We start from the raw sequence: 23,373 nt of genomic DNA, 5'->3' as shown, positions 1-23,373 counted from the left end.
AAATAATTTCCCGAGTAGTTCCAGCTTTGAAAGTGTCTTGTTTGATGAGTTGAGAATACAGCAAGCAAAGGATTTTGGTTTGGGTGGTTTTTTTCAAGCAGGCCCATGTTGACAGAGATTAACATTGGATGGAGATGAACAGAGATTCTCTGATCCATGCACAGATTTGGCAGATAAAACTTCCCCATAGCAGGAGAATTGGAACTAGGTGGTCTTTAAGGTCCCTCCCAACCCAAGCCATTCTGTGATTCTATATGACTTTAGCCACCAAAGAGCTTAAAACTCCCAAGTAGTTTTTTCAACTATAGAAAGCCAAATGTATTTTTTAAAACCCAGATATTTTAAGTGTCCTATAAGCCAGCACGCAGCTGTTGATTTTAACTTCAAGGGTGTATCCTGGTGTTTAAAATGGTCATGTTACAGTCCCCAGCCTGGGAGCAGTTGCACACAGGAGTAGCTTTGCTTGGTGTGGGCTCTTTGGTAGTATCTGCTCCAAGCAGAATCAAAGGTTGCTTGGTTCCTGCTCTCCACTCACGTGGCTGCACGCATGGGGCACATCCCAGAGGGAGCAGAAGGGCCACCTGCAGTGTGTCCCTCTCAGCTGAGCTTTCTGCAAATACTTGTATGTTTTGACTCACCCTGCTCAGGGGGTTGAATGTTTTTACTCTACCTATACCATATTTTCTGCATTTCAGAACAGGGGCAGTTTCTTGCTCTGCAGCAGGCTCAGCATCACAGATTTTAGCAGGGCCTCTAGGTGCTACCAAACTGCAGATATTAAGAACAGTTTGCAGGCCTGGGCACCAAAGTTTGTTACAACACTTATTTATTACCACTCTCATATAACTCATTCATGGTAAACAATGCAGGTTTTATTATGTGTAAGTAATAGGAGACCTTTGCTTTTTCCACTAACAAACATGCCATGGGTAATTATTCCTGTATTAAAACGACATGTGGACATATTTGCGACATGCACCAGTTCCATGGCTTTGAAGAGAAGTATTATTCCAAACAAGGTTAGCCACCATTTATTTTGAAGGGCTCTTGCATTTCTGTGTTGGAAGCGCTTTGCGGCTTTCCTTGTCTATTTGATAATCATTAACATGTTCCGTCGTTAACCTTCAAGCAGCTTTGCTTGAAACTTTATATGCAGCTTCTCAAACATTTGCCTTGCATTGCAGACTGTGGTTTGCTGGGGCTGTTTTTATGATCGCTCGTGGTAAAATCAGGAAGATGAAAAATGGGTGTGTATTTGAAGAGCAGCGTATCCAGCTTTCTAGGTCTTAAATTAGAGTGATGAGCATAAACACTGCAAACAGAGCTTTTTCAACTCAATTGCAATTATATTTGAAATTACCTACAATTACCAGTAACCACCTCAAAGCTAGAAATTAACTTTGTAGGCTTTGCTCCAGATGGATCAGCTGTTAAACGTGCTGTCCTGTGCAGCTGAATGGAGGGGAGGAAAGAGGGTGAGGAGGCGTTGGAATGGCAACTGTGCTGTCTTCCAGCTGAAGCAGAGCTTGTGCATGCTTTTCCCTTTGAAACAAACCCATATGCCGCTTCTTGGGACATGGTTTGGGAAGCTGTGGCTTTGCTGACCCTTTGCTTGGGTCTAGCAGAGAGTCCTCCCTTCCTACGTGGAGCGTGGTGGGCTGTGCCGGCGGAGAGCAGGCTCTCCAGGTCTCCTTCCCTTGGTCAAGCCATGAGCAAAAGGTTACATTTATGGCAGCTCCACTTACTGCCTGACCAGATAGAAAATAGTATTTTCTAATTCTTTCTGCCTGATGGTTTCCTGCTGTTATTTCTTCAACTGATCTCTTCATAACTCATTTGGATATCTCTATTCCAGTTTCTTCCACAGCTGCTGTGGCCAGAGAAGTTCAGACTCTTCTGCCTCTTCTTCCAGAATCATGGCACAAGGATGTTGCCATGGCTCTGTAGCCACAGCCAACCTCACTGATTTTCGGCTGGTGGAGCTGAGGGAGGTATTTTGCCCAAAGCATCTCAGAAATGCTTGTGATTTCAGTTTCCAACATGACTCTGAGCTGGGGAATGAGAACGTGCCAGGACTGTCAGTGACAGCTTTAGAAATGGATTGTTTGCATAAACTTGAAAACAGTACAAGCATAAATGTATTTCCTTTGTTTAACTTTTCACTCTTGTTTACTCATCTCTGCTTCTAAAAGGCTTTGCAAGTAAACTCTGCAAATCTTTAAGTTTTGCGGGCATTAATGGGGGCTGGGAGTTCTGGGATGGCTCCTTGGCCCTGGGAGCTGAGGTGCAGAGCAGGGACATAAAGCTCTGATCCATGAGCCATCAGAACCAGCAGGATGATTTTTCCTTACTTTGCCTCTGTGCTGGGAGGTGATGTCTGAAAAGCTCAGTGAGTCTCCATGTGCTTCAGGGGCGTGTGGGCAATGCAGAAAGTGACGTGGAAAATCAGGCAGGGTCAGGATTGCCTCAGAACAGCTGAGGAAAATAGAGGCTCCTATGGACTGAAATGTTCCTTGCTAAAGAAAAACTATTTAGGCTGTGAGTATTTGAGGGAAACAACTGGGTTTTAGTCCTGTGTTTTTCAGTACCACTGCAGTGGAGTCCTGGTCTATGAGCATTGGAGAGAGGGGAGAGGAACTCCAACTGTGCAGCGATGAAAATCCAGGTCTCTTGTTGCCTTTCTAAATAAAATTGCTCCTCCCCTGCATTTATCTAGTTTAATCTTCTTAAAGCTCTGCATGTACCTCTGTGCTGTCCTTGTTCTGCATGGATTTAAGCTGGATGTCCAGGGAAGGGAACGGAGCTGGGGAAGGGTCTGGGGCACCAGGAGTGGCTGAGGGAGCTGGGAAAGGGGCTCAGGCTGGAGCAAAGGAGGCTCAGGGGGGACCCTGTGGATCTGCACAACTCCCTGACAGGAGGGGGTAGTCAGGTGGTTATTAGGAAAAATTTCATCACTAAAAGGCTGATCAGGCATTCGAACAGGCTGTCCAGGGCAGTGGTGGAGTCGCCATCCCTGAAGGGATTTAAAAGCTGTATGGATGTGGCACTTGGGGACATGGGTCAGTGGTGGCTTTGGCAGTGCTGGGGAATGGTTGGACTCAGTGCTCCTGGAGGGCTGTTCCAACCTTGCTGATTCTATGGATGCAGGTGTTGGTGGATGACATTTTACTGCCCAGTGGAACTACCAGCTTTCTCCTTAACTCTTACAACAGCTGTAGAACACTACAAACCCTTTGTCTTTCCACAAGGAAAGGGAGGACCAGGACAGCACACAAAACTCTTGCTTTGTAGCTCCTAGGAAAGGGCTGACATCCCCTCCCGTAGTTACACACATCACTGGTCCTGGGGAATTTATCTTCTGTGATTGGTGCTCACCTGTGGGAGGCAGGCTCAAAGCTCAGGCAGAGTGTGGGGTATGTGGGGTATGTTGAGCAGCCTCCAGGTCTTGCAGGGCTTTCCAAGCCAGGGCAGACCCGAGGCAGCTGTAAATGGGCTCTGGAGCACAGAGAATGGTGCTTTTTAGCTGGTGCCTCTTTTGGGGACTTGCAGACCTCTCCTGAGGGGTCCCTAAAAGTTAACAGGGAAAATGGTCAGAAGGCTCAGATGGGCTCTGCAGGGGCCCAGGCTGGTGCTGGAATGTTCACAGGATTTCTGCAGGTCTGGCATGCTGGCCATGGCTTGCTCAGACAAAAGATCTGCTCTTGCAGCACAGGCTCTGAACCTCTTTGTGAACATAAAGAGCTGCTTTTCTGGTGCAAGTGAATGGAGCCTGGCATGAACTTTGGCAGGACCAAGTCCTCCAAGCACAACCAGATATCTGATATGTCATAGACTCTTGTGTTAAATGAGCAAGAAGCTGCAATGAGACAATGTGAGGTTGTTGTTTTTAGTCTGATCTCCTAAAGGGAGAGAAAGATTAATGCAGCCATGCTTGGTGGGACTGTTTGGGTATGTGGGTCCCTGTCCCTGCTTTTTGCCCCCATCACTCTCTATCCATGGGCCAATTTCACTCACATGTGAGAGAATCCCAAAATTACTCAGTTTTAGCAATTTTTATACAACTATATGGCCAGTCTTTAGAGAGAGTTCTAATTCCTCCTCCCAGCACAGTGAAAGCTAAGCTCAACCCTTACTAGACTAGAAGATGGCAGAGAGCAGGAAAGCAGGAAAAGGTTAGAACATGCTGTAATCTAAGTGGATACCAGAGAATCCACCCTTCAATTAGAGATAATTTTATGTGGCTTCTCTAGTGTTTAGCACTGTGGGTGATAATTTATCAAAATAATCCCTGCCCTCTTCTGACTGACACATTTTGATGCCACACTCCTTATAAAATAACAAATACAATTTTTACTTTTCCTTTCTCTTTTAAAGATGACCATCAGTCCCTTTTTAAAGGTGCCAGCAGTCCCTTTTCCAGACAAAAACCTTGGAGTAGGATATTAACCCAGTGGCTTCAACAAGGCAAGAAGGATTTTACACACCTGTTATGTCTGTGGTCACCCTGGACCTTTCCCTTGTCTCCTGGACAAGGGAGCTGGGGTACATGGTGCAGGTAATATACAGACTTTGGTGGGCCTCTAACCTTGTCAGATGTGTATTAGCACTGTCAGGTGCATAAAATTATTTGGTGTAACAGTGTGGTTGTTGTAGCTTTGCCTAACCCTGCATCCTTTTCATTCCTGTATGTCACTACCACCACCTGCTCCTAAAGCTTGTGCCCTGCACACTGGGTGAAGCCTTTCCAGGGCTCCATGCTGGATCACCCAGCATGGGTGGTCATATGGGACAGCCTAAGAAGTCAGGAAAACCCTTCTTGCTCCCCAAGGTTGCTTTGTTCTTGATTAGATTCCAGGAAGAGCTGCTTCTGAGCTTGGATTGTGCCTAGCATGGTAAAAAGCTGGGTTGCTATCACTGCTCGTGATGTGAAAGTGATTTTCTTGAGCTGCCTGGTGGGTCCACATTTCAGCTTTGTTCAGTAAAACACTTAAGCATGTGCTTAAAATTAAGTGTGCTGCTGACTGGAGGGCTTGGACAATAAATATGCTACTGGAAAAGTCTCTGGACCATACATTTATTAGTCTGTCTAAAAGCCCTGTTATTTCTTCTTCACTTCTGAAGTAAATCACGTCTTTCAAAAGCCACAGTTGTGGGTAAATGTCTGATTTTGATAGGAGTTGCATATTGCAGCTATTGCTGATTTTAAATAAACTTATAGATGCTCAGTACATCACAAATGAGACCCAGCTTGGCTCCTTTCAGTGGTTTGGTGTTTTTTGAGAAATCTGTCTTTGAACTACCCATCTGCAGGTTTTTCTTTTTACTGTCTGTGTGGCCATCCTGCAATTACCTGTGGGTTTATGATCCTTCTCTAGAGAACAAGTTGGTTGAACGATAAAGATGGAGGTGATAAACTGGGGCAGGGTATGATATCAGTTACAAGTGTCATGTGAGTGTCCCTCCAGATTTACACTGCTGCAGCTTTGCTCTGGATCAGGCCCCAAGAGTTGCCATCAATGGCGATTTCAACAATTTTGGAGTTAAGTCTGTTGAATAAAAATGTGCCATCAAGGCTTGAGGGCCTTTGTGACTGCAGTGAAGACAGACTGGAGTGAGCAACTCGCTGGCAAAGTCAGCGTGAGGTAAATCTGTGGGAGTGGGAGGAAGAAACTAAGCCATGTTTTTAAAGGGTTTATGGCTGGCAATTTATTTCCTTAACCCCTGGTTCAGTGCTGGGCAACAGTAAACAGTGACAATTAGTCTCATAGTTGCCTCTGAAATGAATTGACCATGCAAAGAAAGGCTGTAACTCCCCAAAGCAGCAACAGATTTTGGGAACCTGCTTGAAATGCTCTGAAATGGTTGGGGAAATTGAGGTGTGTGATTAAGCCTTCTTGGAAAACTGGATTTCTATGAGGTGGAGGAAGAACAGATCTTTAAATCATTGTTTGCTTGTTCAGAAATCCCATCTCTGATTATTCCCATGCGGGGTCATGTGTTCAGTTTGGTGAAAACCCTGGAAAATAAACAAGTAGAGATGAATTCAGGAACTGAAGTGAGCACAGGCAAGTCAATGAGAATCAATGGTGCTGCTCAAATCTGAAATCAGTGCAGAGCTGGGCCTTAAATCAGCTATTTTTAGCAGTCAGCAGCGTAAGAGCACAATCAGTCTATATTTACATCAGATAATATTTGTGTTTACTATGTAATTACATCGACCCTTTTTACACATATAATTAACATTTGCATCCCGCTGGGTTGACATCTGTAGGATTCAAAAAGGGCTCAAGATCTCCAAAGAGTGTTTTTGTTTCAGGTTAGACGTGGTCTGATTGTCTAAATTAAAGACATGTCAAACCACATGAAAAGTTCAGGACCGAAGGTAACCACACAGGACGTGGCATGTGGGCCAGGTAATCACAGTGGTGGAAAGAACGGCCGCACTTGTGAGGAGTCTCTCCTCTACAGGCTTTGGAAAAAAAACCAAAAAAAAAGCTCTTTTTTGTTTTTAGTAGGAAATAAAAATTAGTAAATGCAACCCCTGGCTGCAAGGAAGCCCAAATAAAGCAAACCAGATGTTCATTAGCTAATCACTTGCAATTTTTTTCCCTTCTTGTTCTTCATGGAGGAAAAGAAAATTGAGCGTGTGGGAACTTGCCTGTTGAGAAAACATTTGGATCTCCAGTCATTTATCTGTTTCACCTCTGACTCGGTTCAGGCCCCTGTTAAAAGGCAGGCAGGGTGCTATCAGAGAGAAAGGTCAGCGGGGATCACTGCAGATGCTTTTCAGCTGGGGCGACCCTCGAGGCGATCCCAGCTTTCTCGGGCATGGAGAGTCGGCTCAAAACAAAACAGCAAACCAAACACAAGCCCAGCGAGTGCGGTGGGGCTTTGAACTCCATCACTCGTGTTTGTCTTATTCCTAAATTGCAGTGTCATTTCTGTACAGTGCTCGTTGTAAGCACATGCATCCATCAGGAAGTGTGTTTATTACACCGAATACCAACGAATCCTGAATGGCGAGCTGCTTGTTTCCCAGTGTTATCAAAGGAAAGCAACATAACCTTTATTCCCTTTGGACTGATGTCATTTTTTTTTCCCCTGCCTGAGACAGAAAGAGGCACAAGTCTGTACTGCAGTTGGTGGATTTTATCAATAATAGAATATTAATACACAAAGCCATCTGTGTGCATAGAATCATAGAATCATTAAGGTTGGAAAAGTCCTCTGAGATCACCAATCCCAACTCACCCCAGCACCACCACCATGTTCACCACTAAACCATGTCCTCCAGCCTCTCTGGAACAGTGTTATTCCATTAGGAAAGATTACAGTAACTCAGTACTTGCTTCATGCTTTAACAACATTAATTTGACAGTGTTAATTTTAATGCACAATGGCCTAACAGCTTTTAGGAACCTGACTCTTCTCAATAAGTTGAGCAGGTGTAAGATCTCACCTACCAGCAAGCAGAGCCATCCTCATTGTATCTTGGTTGTCATATGACAACTTGCTCACTACAGAACCCTAGAATGGTTTGGCTTTCACCTTCCGGTTGACCAGGTTGCTCAGGGCCCCTTTGAGCTGTTTTATTTGGGAAAAGTTGGTCTGGGAGAGTTCAAACAATCTTTCTCTGCAAGGGTGAGGCTTTATTTGGATGAAGAACCTTTTCCTAATAGTTTGATGATGTGCTGTTTACATGTTTAACACATAAAAATGGAGATTGAACAAGTAGTGCTCAGATGAACTGACTGAGTGACAACAAGTAGCATGGGAAAGTGTCTGGCTGGGTATGAGTGGAGTTCTGCAAGGATTTTTCTTGGGGATGGATCTTATTTAATATTTTCATGAATGACCTTGGCACAAAACATAGCATGTTGCTGAAGCCCGCTGATGACACAGACTTGGGAGACGTGCCATGCAGAGAGAACTGGATGACCTTGAAGACTGGAATAATAGCAAAGAGATGAAATCCAGTACTGAAAAATGCAATGTCACGAGTTTAGGGAGTAATAAGAATTTCCACTGCAGAGACTTGTCATGTGTAGATGACAAAGGAGGAGAATGTGTGGATAATTCATGGGATGGGCTCTGAAAAAGGTATGCACACCTTCGTAGATCCCAGGAGGTATTTCTTCCAGGAGAAGATAAATACGCCAGGAACTGTGGCATCCTATGGATCATTCTGGTCCCCATGTTCCTGAGGTGTGAGTTTGACCTGGGCTGCTTACAGAAAAAGATGGTGGAGATGCTGGGAGGGAAGAGCTCGTCTTTTGGGAGAAGAATGGAAGAGCTACATTTTGAACCTAGAAAATGAAAGCTGAGAAGAAGGGTGACGGTTGTACATCTAAACATCAGGACGGGGAACATCAGAGAGGAAAATAAGCCATGTAAGGTAAAGAACATGAGGCTAAATGGGTAAAAATTCTAGATTGGATGTCATAAAAAATTTCTTCACAGAAAGGATGATCAGACACTGGCACAGGCTGCCTAGGGCAGTGGTAGAGGGATTTAACAGGATTCCTGGAGGGATTTAACAGGAATGTGGATGTGGCACTTGGGGCATGGGTTAATGTTGGCCTTGCCAGTGCTGGGGGAATGGTTGGACTTGATGATCTTAGAAGGCTTTTCCAACCCAACTGATTATATTCTATGATTTTATGATTACATTGGTCTGAGTACACTGGGTTCAAATCAGAGGAAGGTTTGTGACTTAAGGGAAGCTTATAAGAACAAGCTTGACATGTTTGTGGAAAGGATTATAACACTTGGGCTTAGAGAATATGGACTTTGGAGGTGGTTTCCTAGGGAGTGGTCATATCAGAAGTCTTTTTGTGGGTAGTAATTCCTTAACCTGTTCATGGCCTTGTTTCCAAGGGGGGTTAACAGCATATGTGGTAGGGGCAGGAGGCCAGTCATGCCTCTGGGTGCTTTAGTATTTACTTGGGTTTGTACAGTTAGAGGCTGGTGGGAATCAGATGTTTTATGTTTGGCCTCCCTTGGTGTGTATGTGATTAATCTGGTTCAGTTAATGGACACTGCACTCCATCCTGTGGTTTCTGTGTGTTGATTCTGAGTGTGGTGTGTATCTTTTGGGTGTTTGAGTTGGTTTATGTTCCTGGGTGTCTACATGACCTGATTAATACTCCCAGGTTAATGCAAATGCAAACAGAGACCACAAAGGAAGGCATGGCCAAAAACGGCATATTGCACAGCATATGACTGGCTATCAGTTCATCAGATAAATAGGAAATGGAATATATTAACCCACTGTTGTTATCCTTGTCATTGGTCGTTAAAAATCAAGTATTTAGGTCTAGAGTAGCAGTAATGGATAAATAACAGCACTGTTATTCTCAGCTGCTAGGCAAAACTAACTCCTTGTCTTTATCGTATCCCTTGTTGTACCCCCAGAACAAGCTTTCCACAGGGCTCAGAGGGACCTTCCATCCTTGCTTTACATGTAGCCGTTTCTAGTCCAGAGCTGAGAAGCTCCACCTTAAACAAATCCATCTATCCTCAAAACTGAGTCTCTCAAGACAGGTCAAAAAACCCCCATGTGCTGTTTAAAAAACAAACTGAGAGAGAAGCAGAGAGAGATGTCAGTGAAATCCAGGCTTGGAGGAGCCAGCAGGAATGTCTCCAACCACTCCTACAGAATTTCACAGGTGGTTTTGAAGAGTTGGCTGTTGACTTCAAAAGAGAGGAAAATAAATGAGAAGTTAGAAACAGTTTTGGAATAGGAGATTTCTGTCCCTGCAGGTAGCCTGATGCACTGACCCCACACAGCCTGAGCAGGTGCTGGAGAAACAAACCTCTGCCTGGCAAGGGGGGCTCATTTCTCTGCTGTGACCGCACAAACCTGTCTTGAATGTCTGTGAGACACGAGGGTGCTGATGTTTCCATTGATTCCAGTGGCTCCTTCAGGGTTAAAGCTAAGCATGTGCTTAAGGGCATTGCTGGATCAGAGCCAGCCTAATCTGCCTTGCTAGATGCTGGCCCAAAGCAATTCCCAAAAACCCTTTTCTTCCTATCAGCCAACCCCTTGATTTGCAAACTCTCGACTCCCTGGAGCTGCTTAGGCTGTATGTTATTTTCTGGTACCTGCAACTCTGTGATTGGGAATTTGTGTAAATTCTGTTCCAGTATTTCACTTCTGGAGTCTTCCTCTGTGAAGATTTCTTTAGCATAGCCCAGCACATCTGGCCACATTTAATAACCCTTGGGAGGGCATGTCAGTTTAACACTCAAGTCTCTCTTCCTTCGCTTTGCTAACCGAAGTGTTCAGCTCCACAAAAAAAAAGGATCTGAAGGCATGGTTGATGTAAAGAGCAAAATTTGGTAATGGGAAGTAAGGAAGAAGCCAAAGAAAAGATAAAAAAAGGCTTTTTAGCCTGCAGCTTTCCTCTAGCTTGATCTGACCTAAAGGACAATGACTATTTAGCATCGCTGGAGGGTGGCAAGCACTTTCTTCTGTCAATGACAATTGCCATGATTTAAGGGGCACTCTACACCGTGTAGCTGACAATTAGCAATAAACCTGGATTTCCCAGTCATCTGGCATCACCTTCCTTGTAGGGAAGTGAGCCCAACCTGCCTCTGAGTGGAGAGTAAGACTTTTTCAACCCTTCCCTTGCAATCTTGCATTAGTGAAGAAGTGCCTACATCATCTGTAGGTGCTCCAGAAGCTGCCATTTAAAAATGGTGATAATTAAAGACATGACTGTGGATCCTTGACGAGGGAGAACTCACAAAGGCCAGGTGGCTCCACAGGATCAGCTTCTTATGAAGATGGGGAAGATTTAGTTTGTAAAGACCCATTGTTGAGAAGTCACCACTTCCCTCCAAGAGATTCAGCAGAGGGAAAGCTGTGGTGCTCTGATTCCCTGGCTGAAAAAGGATGTTCTCTACCCTTTCTGGGAGGCTTTTGCTGGGCTAAAGAGACCAGAATTTACTGGGCAGCAGAGAGGGACAGTGTATCTCCTGCTCCACTTGCCCAGGGCATATTGGCTTTTCGTACAGGTTTTGATTGCACCCTTCATTAAAAGAGCCATTTCTCCCTCCAAATTAGGTGGAATCCAGCACTGAAAGAATCCAGCCCAAGTCCCAGTTTATTTCTCCATAAAACATCTGTATTGTTCTTCCAGGATGGCTCTGCCAAATGAGTCCTCAATAAACCCAAAACCTGGCAATAGACAAAACGCTAAAAAGCGCCTTTTTAATATGGAAAAGTATCCTGCAGTGTCGCAATCTTCCAGTGGAGACCACCCCCTGCCCCTGAGAAATGCAGAATAGCACCAGGCCCACAGTTTGCCTGGGGTAAAGCAACAGAGCTGGGTCTGTGCTGATTTACTCCAGCCAGAGGATCTGCCCTATAGTTTCTTGGAGCTTTTTCCTTTTGTTTTGTTTTTTTCTTAAAGTTCCTTAACTTCTTTTTCCTCCTTTTTTTTTCACTTTTTTTTTTTCCTGTGGATAGAAGCTTTGCAAGTTCCTTCTTTTATTGTTAACTCATTTGGCAGGAGCAGCCAAGCAACAAAAGTGTTTTATTTGGAAATAGTTGAGGGGGGAAGTCGACAATGTCCGAGCTCTATTCTGATTGCGTGAGCTCTGGGAGGTTTTCACCTCTGCTTCCAGGCTGCACCAGGCTGGGATTATCTCATTTGATTTCATTGGATCTGTGTGCCATTAAGAAGTGGGGAAAATTAAAGGTTAGTGAAGTTTGCCTTTGTGTCACACTAGAAGCTTTTAGTTATTTAAGTGCAAAGTGTTCGCTCTCTCCTCCTTCTCTGTGGACTGAAATACCACACAATGTTCTACTTTGCTGATCTGGAAGTGAAATGTGACTTCTACAGCTTATATATCCCATTGCTGAAGGGATCCTGAGGAAGAAGCACAGGGGAGATGCCTATATTGGCTAAAGTGGGAAAACTAGTGTGTGAAAGGCTCTGAGAGCTCAGTGTCCTCCATCTGAGCATTGCACTCAGAGATGCTCTCTCTTATGGCCAGCTATAATACCTGTTATGATTTTGATCTATGATGTTGTCCACTGATTTCTTTCCAAATCTTCCCCTCCACAAAAAACTCCACTCAGCAGAGATTAAAGGCTGCACTCAGCAAAACTCAAACCAAATGAGGAACAGTGCATTAATGTGGGCAGATCTTTCCTCTTTCTTCCATGCTTGAGGCTCCTGTGGATCAGTTGAGATCTGCCCCCTCTTGTGCAGCACTAAATGCACATGAGAGCTGAGGTGTGTCAGTCTCTGTGCTCTGCAGGGCCAATCCAAAATAGCTCAGGACCAGATTTCTAAGAATTCACCACCCACAGTCAGGGCCAAGTTGGGAAGTCAAGAGCGATCTGAATGTCATGAGTAGGACGCGTCTTGTGGCGTGGGGAGGAGCTGTGTAGCTGTGTATGTTTATGTGGGTGTGAAGTGATTCACCCAAGTCCAAAGAGGGCCTCAGTGTCAGCACCAAGAGCAGCCTTTTGTGGCCTGGGAGCAGATTTTCAGCCCTTCATTTTCCACCAGGACAGTGGTGATGAGATTGTGGTGCACACGGGCACGCTGAGCTCTTCGGAAATCCTGGCTGCTTTTTGTGGTGTATCAGTGGGAATGGGGTTACTGGGGAAGCTCATCCTCTGCTGAAGTGCTGAGCTGTTAAATAGCCAGCCCTGACCCTGACAGCCTCCCTGGCCTGGGGTTGGGATATGGAGCCTCTCTGCACCTTCACAGTTTCCTCAGCCTGGAAAAACATTTCCTGCTTCACTGGTGAGTTAATTAATTGATGCTTCTAAGACAATGTAGTGATAAAAAATGCTGTTTGCCAGATAAATATTACTAGTGCCCTGTGGGCGTTTGCAGTTCCAATGTGCTATTCCTGCAGGGACTGACTCATGTCATCCCCACAGAGCTGATCAGGGAGCTGTCACATGCTTTCCACCACCACCAACCAATACCTGTTATCAGACAGTGCACTTGCCCAATCAGTTGTTGGGTTCTCTATAACCTGTCACTCCCCAGATCACAGGTCAGGCCCCCAGAACTGCAAAAACCTTTTAAAAATCATGGGATAGTTTTTATTCTGTGAATGCTACTTTTAGCCTTTAGCATGTGTTCAGGCCGCCTCCCGGGATGTGTTTTCTTTAAGACCAGAAAGACCACAGAATTTTTTTTCCTTAAAGTGGAAGTGCTGGATGGAGTGACACATCAGGAACTTGGGTTTCACGTAACATCAGGGAAGATTTGCAGTAAAATCACAAGAGTTACCAACAGAGGGGTTTTCTCTCTGAAAGGGCTGGCACAGCTCGATGTTCCAGAGAGCAGCTTCTTGGCTGGTGCAGCTCCAGCGCTACAGATGCCAGGAGAAGGATGCAAATTGATTGTTACTGAGGACCTGCCACCCTTGGGCTCAGTGCTGGTCAGTGTTTAAGGCCCACAGAGAAGCACCAGTCGATGTAGTGCCATGCTGGAGGCATGCCACCAAGGGAGCACAACATATATTGTGTCCCTAGAGAGCTGCATGATGGAGAGGAGGGAAAGCTGAACCCCCTTTCCTCCTGCTCTTCAATTTGGGGGTGGAAGTGCACAAGTCCCATGGCTTCTGTTCAACACCACACTCCAAAAAAGGAAGGGAAAGATTTCAGCATGGAAAGCTGTGCCTTTGCATGAGCTTTTGCCTTCAAACAAGCACAGCCTGTTCCTGCTCTTTGGAGTCGGGCTTTCAGGGCATCTGGAAAAGAAGGCTGGATTTGGGGAAAAAAGATCAAGGCTTGCTTTCAGGAGGGCACCTTGAGAGCATGGGCTTGGGAGATTCTCTCTATATTTTGGGACAGGATGGCTGCTGTGCTGCAGAACTGCCTCCTGTCCTTTCGCTGCTGAAATCCCCCATCCCATCGGGGTCAGCCTGCCAGCGGCCATCCCGCAGGCACACACAAAGTGCAGCTCTTGGAAAAGCGAATATAATTTTAAAGTTGGCCTGAGAAGCCTCCATCTAGTTTTCAGGGTTCCAGAATGTTGTTTTATTAGGATTACAGTCTTGTTCTTCTTAGGTTTCAGCAGGCGTTTATGACTGTTACAACAGGAATGAAAAGCTGGGGCTGGAATCAGCATCGCGTTCTCCTGCCAGGCACAGGGTTCACGGTGGAGGCCAGACATATGTCTTTCTCCCACAGATGCTACTTTTTTTTTCTGGATGGGGAGGTGAGCTCTATCCTCTCCCTGGAAGAAGGGGCTGGCAGCAGCTCGGAGCACAGACACAGTGCATGGGGGGCCCATCTGCTGAAGGTAATTGTCCTGTTGCTTCACGTCATTCCTCCCTGCCCTTTGTGATGAGGAGAGAGCAGGCCTGGCAGGTCTGGAGGGAAGGTTGTGTTTGTGTAGGATGCTGTGTTCTTCTCGTCTCCATTCTCTCATCCCCCATGGACACATTTCCTTGGAGGCTTTGAGGGGATTGGTGCAGGAGAGAGCACTCCAGGGTCAAAATCATCTGTGGCTACAGATATTTCTCTCCCCTTTTTTCCAGCCTGCTTTCTCCAGACCCAATACCATTCATCTATCTGTATTTCTCTCTGTGTGGGTCAAAATATTTCCTCAAGGACTCCTGAGCCAGAGATGAGTTCCCTGTCTCTGCAGAGCCCACACTGTCTACATGTGAGAGGCACAAGCATGATGGTAAGGGTAAAGGCAGTCCCCAACATCCGTCACAAGTGCCCTGCTATCACACAATCCCAGAATGGTGTGGATTGGAAGGGACCCTAAAGCCCATCCAGTTCCAACCCCTGCCATGGGCAGGGACACCTCCCACTAGCCCAGGTTGCTCCAAGCCCCATCCAACCTGGCCTTGGACACTTGCAGGGATCCAGGGGAAGCCACAGCTTCTCTGGGCACCCTGTGCCAGGGCCTCCCCACTCTCACAGGGAAGAATTTCTTCCCAATATTTAATCTAAATCTAGCCTTTTAGGTCTTGTGGCTGTGTTGCTTTGGGCAGCCAAACCCCAAACATTATCCCCAGAAATGAGGGAGTTCAGTGTGTCCAAACAGCCCAGCCTGGGGGAAGAACTCAGGCCTCTTCTTGGGTAATTTCTGGCTACAGGATGGTTGGTCCCTCTGTACTGTAATAATTAGCAGACAGATCCTGCTGACTTGGGAAACTCATCTGAGGTTCTGTTTGTATGTTTGTTGTTTTTATGAGAAGGTCCATATGCCTTTCAGATTTTGTTATTTTCAGAGAGTTGATGATCTGAGGAACAAAATGAAGAGTTGACATCACTGGTTGTTTTCTTGGCCTGCTGTAAACAGCAGATGTAGGTTGGTAGAAAGGCTACAGCTCGTTACTTTATACTGGGGGAATTTGATGAGTTTCATTGCAAAGGCATTAGGGCAGCTCATGACAGCCCTCGACCCAGGGAGAAAAGAGAAGGCTTTGTACCAGGCAGGTACTGATCATCCACCAGCACCCCTTCATGAGCTGGAGCATATCCAAGAGGCAATATGGGAATTTCTGTATGTAGTTAAAGTTTATGAGACTGCCTGCCTGAACGCATGTAGGTGTGTATGTGCCTGTGTGGATTGGAACAAGGATCTCCATCACAATACTTAGTAAAAATCCAGTTTCACCAGTGGGATAAGAGAGATCAAGCACCAACTGAATATGATCCTCAGGGTCTGCCCCTACGGCTCAGCCGTTGTGTTTATGGCAGGCACAGTAACTGCTCACACACCTGGTTTATGATTTACCCTGCAACCCTCAAACTGACCTGGATTTTCCAAATCAGAACATTGTTTTAAATCTAAAGATAACAATGTCTAGTAATCCAGGCGTTTGCTGGTCTCAGAGGTGGTTCTCGTTCAGAGCTGTCTTCTTTCTAGGGGATGGAAATCCTGTCTAACATGCAGTGCCTTTTGCATCTGGTGGTTCCTCTGAAATGTGTGCTCACTCAAGGTGTTTAGGAAATGGGGAATAGAGCTTGAGCCACAACTTTATCAGCAGAGAACACACTACTCAGCTCTAAGTGCTTGCTAAGTCTGTCCCATCTTTCAGCACTTTCCTCCCCCTGCTGAATAATCCATATTTAGTGTTGTTTTTATCAGGTTTTTGAGATTAAGTCTCTCTCCCTTTTGAGAGCTGAGCTTCCCATAAGTGAGAGCAAGCAGCCTCATTTTATAGCTGTTTTTAACCTAATGAGGCTGCAGCTTCAGACTTTTGGGACTCCTCTTGGGGTTCTGTTTGTGAACCCTACTGACATGATCCTTAGAAATCTTCCCCTCCTTATTCTTGGCCACACTTGCCAGTGTTGACCTTTCATTTACTCCATACCTCTGTTGTCATGATGTCTCCTGGATCTTGACCAGCCTTTGCACCTGTTTTCCACACTTATCCCACTTTGAACTAATCTGTTTCAAACACAATTGAGCAGAGAATTCATCAGAAAGAGTCACGAGTGCCCTACACAGCATCAGTGACTGTAGTAAGATGTTTGTATTAGTCCCTGAGTCATCTTGTGGTTTGTAGGTCATTTCCTCAGGTATGATATTCTGATCTTCCTGGTACTGATGATGTCTTTTAACTCTGTGCCTCAGGCAATTTGGATAGAAATGATTCCACATTTAGCAGCAGCATGGTAGAGGCAGTGTTAACTGCAGCCATCCCACAGCTGATACTGAGAATTCCTCCAGTAACCTCCCTTCAGTTCACTTGTTCCATCAGTACAGTGTGCTCTCATCTCTGTTTTAGACAGTTTATTATACTCCTTACAACACTTGTCTCATCCCTCTCTTCTCCAGTTTCATCAGAGATGTCGTGTGGTAACATACCAAGAATTTACCTAATATTTGGATAGAGCAACCTGGTACAAGTGCCTGACGCTTCTGTCCAGACTGAAGTTTGTCCCCCGTGTCACACTTTGCCACAGCTGCCTATACTTTACCCAGTGTTTCTTCAGAACCTTTGTATAATATTGATAATGCTGTATTGGGCTTATTAATGCACAAGTTGGTTTTTTGTCATTAAATAAAGCCACTGTATTTTGCTTTTCTCTAAGGTAAATAAATCTTGTCAGCAGATTTGCAGTTCCATGTGCTACTTCTTTCAGCATTCAGAGATGGACTGACATTGCTCCCTCCCTGCTCAAGCACATTCACTATTTCAGTTTTACTTGGGTTGGTGAAATGAATATTTCTCTTTGAGGGACCACTGCAAACTCTGTGTTCTGGGTGTTGGCCTCTTTGCCCAGGGAACAAGGGACAGGACAAGAGGAAATGGCCTCAAGTTGCACAAGAGGAGGTTTAGATTGGATATTGGGAAAAATTTCATCATGCAAAGGGTTGTCCAGCCCTGGCACAGTTGCCCAGGACAGTGGTGGCATCACCATTCCAGAAGGAATTTAAAAGCCATGTGGATGTGGCACTTGGGGACACGGGGTAATGGTGGCCTTGGCACTGCTGGGGAACAGTTGTACTCAATGATCTTTGAGGACTTTTCCAACCTTAAGGATTCTGTGACCTCTCTGTACCAAATGCAGATGAAAGGATGAAATGTTACCTTTTTACTCACTCTGTATTCAACTTCTATCTTGACCATGCGTGCCTTAGATTTCTGCAGTCAGGAGCATCTCTGCAGCACATCTGCTGTCACTGAGCTTGTGTGGGGAGTATTTCCTGGAACAGACTCAGGTATACATAAAATGGGCATAGAATTCCAGAATGGTTCGAGTTGGAAGGAACCCTAAAGCCCATCCAGTTCCACCCCCTGCCATGGGCAGGGACACCTTCCACTAGCCCAGGTTGCTCCAAGCCCCATCCAACCTGGCCTTGGACACTTCCAGGGATCCAGGGGCAGCCACAGCTTCTCTGGGAATCCTGTGCCAGGGCCTGCCCACCCTCACAAGGAACAATTTCTTCCCTGTATCTAACCTGAATTTCCCCTTTTGTTGGTTTAGTTTTTCCTAGCAGAGGAGAGCTCAAGGAGCTGGATCTGAGGGATGTAACCTTCGCAGCTGGAGGAGGGAGGACTTTCTAGAAAGGCTGAAAAACATCGAAACTTTTGCCAGGTTAGTAGCATTTTCCAAGCTAATTTCTCATGGCAGTGTCAGGCTCAGAGCATGTCACAGGCATCAGGACTGGAGTCTTGAAGATGCTTCAGGACACTGGCACCACACAGACCCTACACCTCTGCCAACAAACCCAGTGTGTCCTCAGATTTCGGGGGTGCTTCCTCAGCAGATGGGATATTCCTCACTGTAATTTCTTTTCCAAACAATACTATAAAAAGGGGAATTCTCCCAGAATGGAAGACAGCTTCAGATTGGAAGTGAAATTCAAGTTTCTTTCTCCATTCAATTTGTGCCTAAGTGCAAACAACTCTTTACAAACATTTGGAATTTGGTTGCATTTGGGGACAGTTTCACATGACAAGTGAAAAATCTGTTCCTTATCCAGAGATTCCCTTGCTAGGAATTTTTAAGCCCTTCCTATGAAGAATTAGACACCAGAACATTTCAAAGCACAGGGCTCAGGGATTGTTTGAGAAACCCCTGGGGCAGTCTTTGTTCCCCTCTGGAACAGGTGAGTCATTCTGCTTGATATTAAAAATACGTTAAAAAATCCTTCCCACACACAAACCAACCCCGAGGCCCACGATTCACATGAGGTATTTCATCCGTGTGGCTGGAGTGGGGCAACATTTTAAGCAAATAAAACCATATTCTTGCAATAGGAAGTATTTAATTATTTTTATAATGGACTGTAGTGTTACCTCTACCTTTAACAAAGGGTGTGTTCTGCAAAATCTTATTCCCAGGCTTTGTTCTGAGAATATATATAGGTGTTGGCAGGACCAGTGACCCATGGAGCTGTAATGCATTGGGTTGCTATAAAACAGGGGAGAGAAATCCAAAGTTTTATTCTGGCAGCTTTAGTGGAGGTGAAATCAGGGAGTCTGAGAGTGGGAGCTATGGGGATTTTGTAGGAAAAAAATCCCCACTTGTAATTTTCCCAGCTATGAGGATTTTGTAGGAAAAAAATCCCCACTTGTAATTTTCTCATTAGGAAATATGCTGTAAAAACGTAATTTTTAAAAGATCTGGAGGAAACCCTTACTTTTTCCCAATTTATTAAGGTTTTCCCTGCTTCACTTGAAAAGATAAAAATGAGTTATTTCACATATTTCTTTTAAATGTTTTTTCCCTGGAAAACATTTAAAATGTAGAGTATTACTTGTGTTACTTTCTTAGGGAGAGGGTTAAAAAGTGAAAGGTTTGCTTTAAATGTGAAAAGCAAAACCTTTAAAAGCAAGATTGAAGCAATTTAAAAAGTATAAGGCTTTTAAAAAGCAAAATACTCTCTCATATATGTAGTTTTTAAACATCACTCACTCTTGGGGAGAAGTCAGTTCTTTAAAAAGAGAAAAAGAAACATTTCTAGCCATTCTTATACTTAGATGCTGAAAAATGGTTCTTTCTTTCAAAAAGCCTTTCATTTTGAATTAAAAAATTCCATTTAGCTGAAAAAAAAATTACTTTCAGATAGAAGTTGCCTTGACAAACCGCAGATTTTCAATTAAGAAACTTCAAAGTTTGCTTAGTTTAACTATTCATGGTATAAAATACAGAGTAGTGAAATTGAGGGTGGCAAATTTGACCTCAAAAATTTGCTAGAACCTCTGGACTTTTCCTTGCAAGCTATTTAAATACATCACTAAAATATGAAAGCAGAAGGGTTTTTCTCAGAAAAATGTGAGTGAAATGTGAATGGTGACAGGGAGTGATGTTATAGGAGGTGCTGAACCTGCTTAATCATCTTTGGTTCAGATTTTAGCAGGTTTCATGGGGTTTTATTTATGGTTTTGCCTGTTTTTTTAAAAGCAAACCAGTGAGACTGAGATGGAGGTGGCCTAAATCAGGAGGATTTGTTTATCAAAGAGATGATTTTGCAATGCTGTGTTTCTCTCTCCCCTGATGTGTCTCTGATATCTCTCCATCACCAGAAGAGTGGGGGCGCAGCTCTGAGTCTCAAGGGAAAAGGTGAATATCCACTTTGCACATCCTATTTTGTGCTAAATGGTATCTTAAACACAACTACGGTGGCAATTAAAATAATGAGATACATAAAAGACACCTGCTTTAAATAAATACAGTGATCTGCCCAAAGCTCCCTGAGTGGGCTGGTATTCAGCAAGAACCTGCAACAAACCTACCCTTAACAACATAATCATTAAAGAGCAGAAACCTTCCCTTCTAATCCCCCTCATACAGGACAACATGTGGATGTTAGCATATTTGGACTGCTTTGCATTCCTTCTTGCCTGCTTTTGAGAACATACTACATTTTAAAACTTGTTGGGTTCTTTCATGTTTTATTTGACCCTATGTAATTGCATTCCTGAAGGAATAACAGGCTCCCACAGTGATTTATACCCTGTATTAAATGTCAGTTTTGAAGAGACACAGTTAGCAGTTTGGTTTAACCTCCTGCCTTCCTATGGAAGTTCAAAACTGAAGTGGAGCTCAGGATCCAAGGGGAAAAGTGAAAAAAAAAAAAAAAGAAAAAAAGAAAAAAAGAAAAAAAGATGAAAATGGACTTAGAGGCAGCGTGGAATGAGATGTGTGTTCCTGGCCCCGCACCTTTGGAAGCCACCGGAATGAGATTCCATAAAGCCATCTCTATTTTTAACTGTAATTTGTGTACTTCATGGCTGCCCTTGACCACTGGGGAAGGCTGTAAATTAGCCCTGTGAAAGGCTCTGCTCTCTCCAGGCAGAAACTGCAGCCTCTCCAACAACGGGCCAGGACATTTTCCCTGCAAAGTCAACCAGAGCAACCACCAAACCAACCCCCAGTGGGTTTGGCTTGTGTCCCAAAAAGAAGGTCAGCAAAATAAATTGTCCTTGTAATTAAGAGTTGCTCCTTTGTTTTTATGTGTTTAACTGTGCATAAATAGCAAAGCAGGATAGGTATGTTATTACTGTTTTAAATATTTCATTCCCTTTGTAGACTTCCTTACGACACAGTTAACAACTGCTTAATCATACCTTATGACCTAATTAGGGGGGGTTCAGTTAAATAAATCTTGATGTAATCGTATATTCTTGATGTAATGGTGCTCTGATGGCTGCATTTATGTGCATGTGGGCACTTAAATATAAAAGTAAAGGCAGCCTATGTAGCATCTGACACAGGACTTTAATGATCATCATCTTTAGAATCACTGGTGAAACATGTTACAAGGAAACTTATTTTAATCAAGAACACTCTACATAAAAACCTCTTTCCTATTCCCAGGAACTGAATATCCTGGTGAGTACTGTCCTTGACAAAGGTATTTAAATTTTGTAGGATGGAGCCAGGGTAGTTTTTCTGACACAGGCAAACGACTGTATTTTTCAGCTGAAGTAATTCAGGGCATTTCCATTACCTTCTCCAGAGCCTCACTTGCCCATCAGGTGAATGCTGAATCCAGATCTGATTTGCTGGTGGGTAGGCTGAGAGTGATCTTTTATTTTGAAGTGAAAAAAAAAATATAGGTGACAATGTTTTCTTAGGGTTGGATTTATCTTGCCAAAGACTGGTGTCTTGAAGTCATGGAATAAGTTGCCCTCTGGAAATGCATCTCTCTGCTGGGTGTTCAGGGAGCTAAAATGACTGGCTCAGACCTGAGGCTGCCTCTCAGGTGGATAGAGTTAGGTAAGATGAATCCTGCCATATAATGTGCACAAGGTATTGTGTATCAGCTCCCCGACTTCTAGATGTGCTGCCAGATCACTGTAAATGTTTGTGCCTTGCTGGGAGAGACCTGAGAGAGGTTCTTCACCAGCTAAATCCAGCTGGAAGACAAGAATTTGTTTTAATCTGAGGGAACAAGCCCTTGGGGTGCAGTTAATATCTGGAGCATAGGATGAGATTTGCCTTTCATGGCTTTAGATGACACAACGAGAGGTATCTGTTCCTGCACTTGGAATCCCAGAATGGTTTAGGTTGGAAGGGACCTTAGAGACCATCTCATTCCACCCCCTGCCACGGGCAGGGACACCTTCCACTATCCCAGGCTGCTCCAAGCCCCATCCAGCCTGGCCTCGGACACTTCCAAGGATGGGGCACTTGTCACATTTTGGCATCAGTGGAGGGAAGCAACCCTGTCTAATTCCTGATGATTTTGTCAGTCCAAAGTCAAAGGATCAAGTCTCACAAGTGGACATTTGTGCTTCATGGTCGGTGACTTGGATGGTGACTACGTAGGGTTTTACCCTGGGTATAAATCTGTCACCCTCCCTGGTGGGTTGATTCAAACAGAAGGTTACCCAATATCAGAAAAAATGAATCTTAAATCAGCATGACTAGAGAAAATCAATTCCTAATCAGCACTGATATATCAACATGATTTTACTTAATGGCATCCAGCCTTACAGACAATACTTGGTCTCAGCAGCAAAAATTAGGAGTTAGAGAACTTACTGAGGACTATTTCCTGAATTTCTCAAATCTTTTCAAAAATATTACTGTTTTTCAGACATTTGAGACTCTAAAAGCTGAAACACCAGCAGATGGAGACAAACCCTGTTATCAGACCAGCCCAGTCAAGCAGGACCTGTAGGATTTGCAGCTTTTCTATAGGAAGCTGAGGTGGAAACCTGAAGGAAGAACACCTTTTATGAAATGTTGAGTGCTATTGTTGTCTGCAGATGTTTAATACTATGAACTTGAGGAAAAAAGAAGCTCTCTTAAAAAAATAATCTCTTGGTACCATACTAAATGTTTATTTGGCCTGAAATAAAATGTTCCATTTATTTTTGGTTGGTTACATATACATGGGGATGTGTGTGTGCATAAACCACTTTAGAAATGCAGTTATGCCAACAGTGTCAAAAATTCGTTTCAGATGAAGAATCAGAACATCTTTTAAAAGGTTCTTACAAATATTTTTGCCTTTTTCTGATTTTGGTTGGGTTTTTTTCTTTTTATGGAAACTAAATTGCAGAACTATTTTGCTTCCATAAAGTGCCAAAAGAAGATGTCTCCTTGTTATCCATGTCACCTTTTCTTCACTGGCCAGAGAGGTTGGTTTTTTACTCCACTGTCCTTTGCATTGAAGGTGAACTGGAGGGTTTCACACAACTGGTATGAGCAGAGCTGAGATTCAATATCCAAACCCAGCCTGTGCTGTGGGGTTGATGGTTGTGGGGTCATTGTCTTACCCAGAGGAAAGGTTTTGAACAGAGGGTAGATATGTCATTTTAGAGCATGAACCATAACAGAAAACCTGTGCAGGGGCATAGGGCTGTAAAAATCGTCCTTTCATTAATTGTCTAAATAAAAATGAATGTGGATGCCTTCAAATGCACTGCAACTGCAGATAAAACCAGCAGTAAAAATCTCAGGGAGAG

The 23,373-nt window shown here is 44.1% G+C and overlaps 1 long non-coding RNA gene across 3 annotated transcripts in view; it reads left to right on the top strand.

Moving 5' to 3' along the window:
- LOC116446022 overlaps positions 1-22,936 on the top strand; it is a 112,310-nt gene extending 89,374 nt beyond the window's left edge. For 2 of the 3 annotated variants that reach the window (XR_004240995.1, XR_004240994.1), the window contains 3 exons: positions 4,375-4,555; positions 17,936-18,046; positions 22,500-22,936. This is a non-coding gene — a long non-coding RNA (uncharacterized LOC116446022). The remainder of the gene's footprint in view (positions 1-4,374; positions 4,556-17,935; positions 18,047-22,499) is intronic. The other variant, XR_004240996.1, reaches the window with a different exon arrangement.
- Positions 22,937-23,373: the final 437 nt, after the last annotated feature.

This window comes from Corvus moneduloides, chromosome 6 (assembly GCF_009650955.1).
Source record: "Corvus moneduloides isolate bCorMon1 chromosome 6, bCorMon1.pri, whole genome shotgun sequence".
In the NCBI taxonomy this organism is placed as follows: domain Eukaryota; kingdom Metazoa; phylum Chordata; class Aves; order Passeriformes; family Corvidae; genus Corvus; species Corvus moneduloides.
The sequence above is the reverse complement of the archived record's forward strand: the minus strand, read 5'-3'. Positions and strand labels throughout refer to the sequence as shown.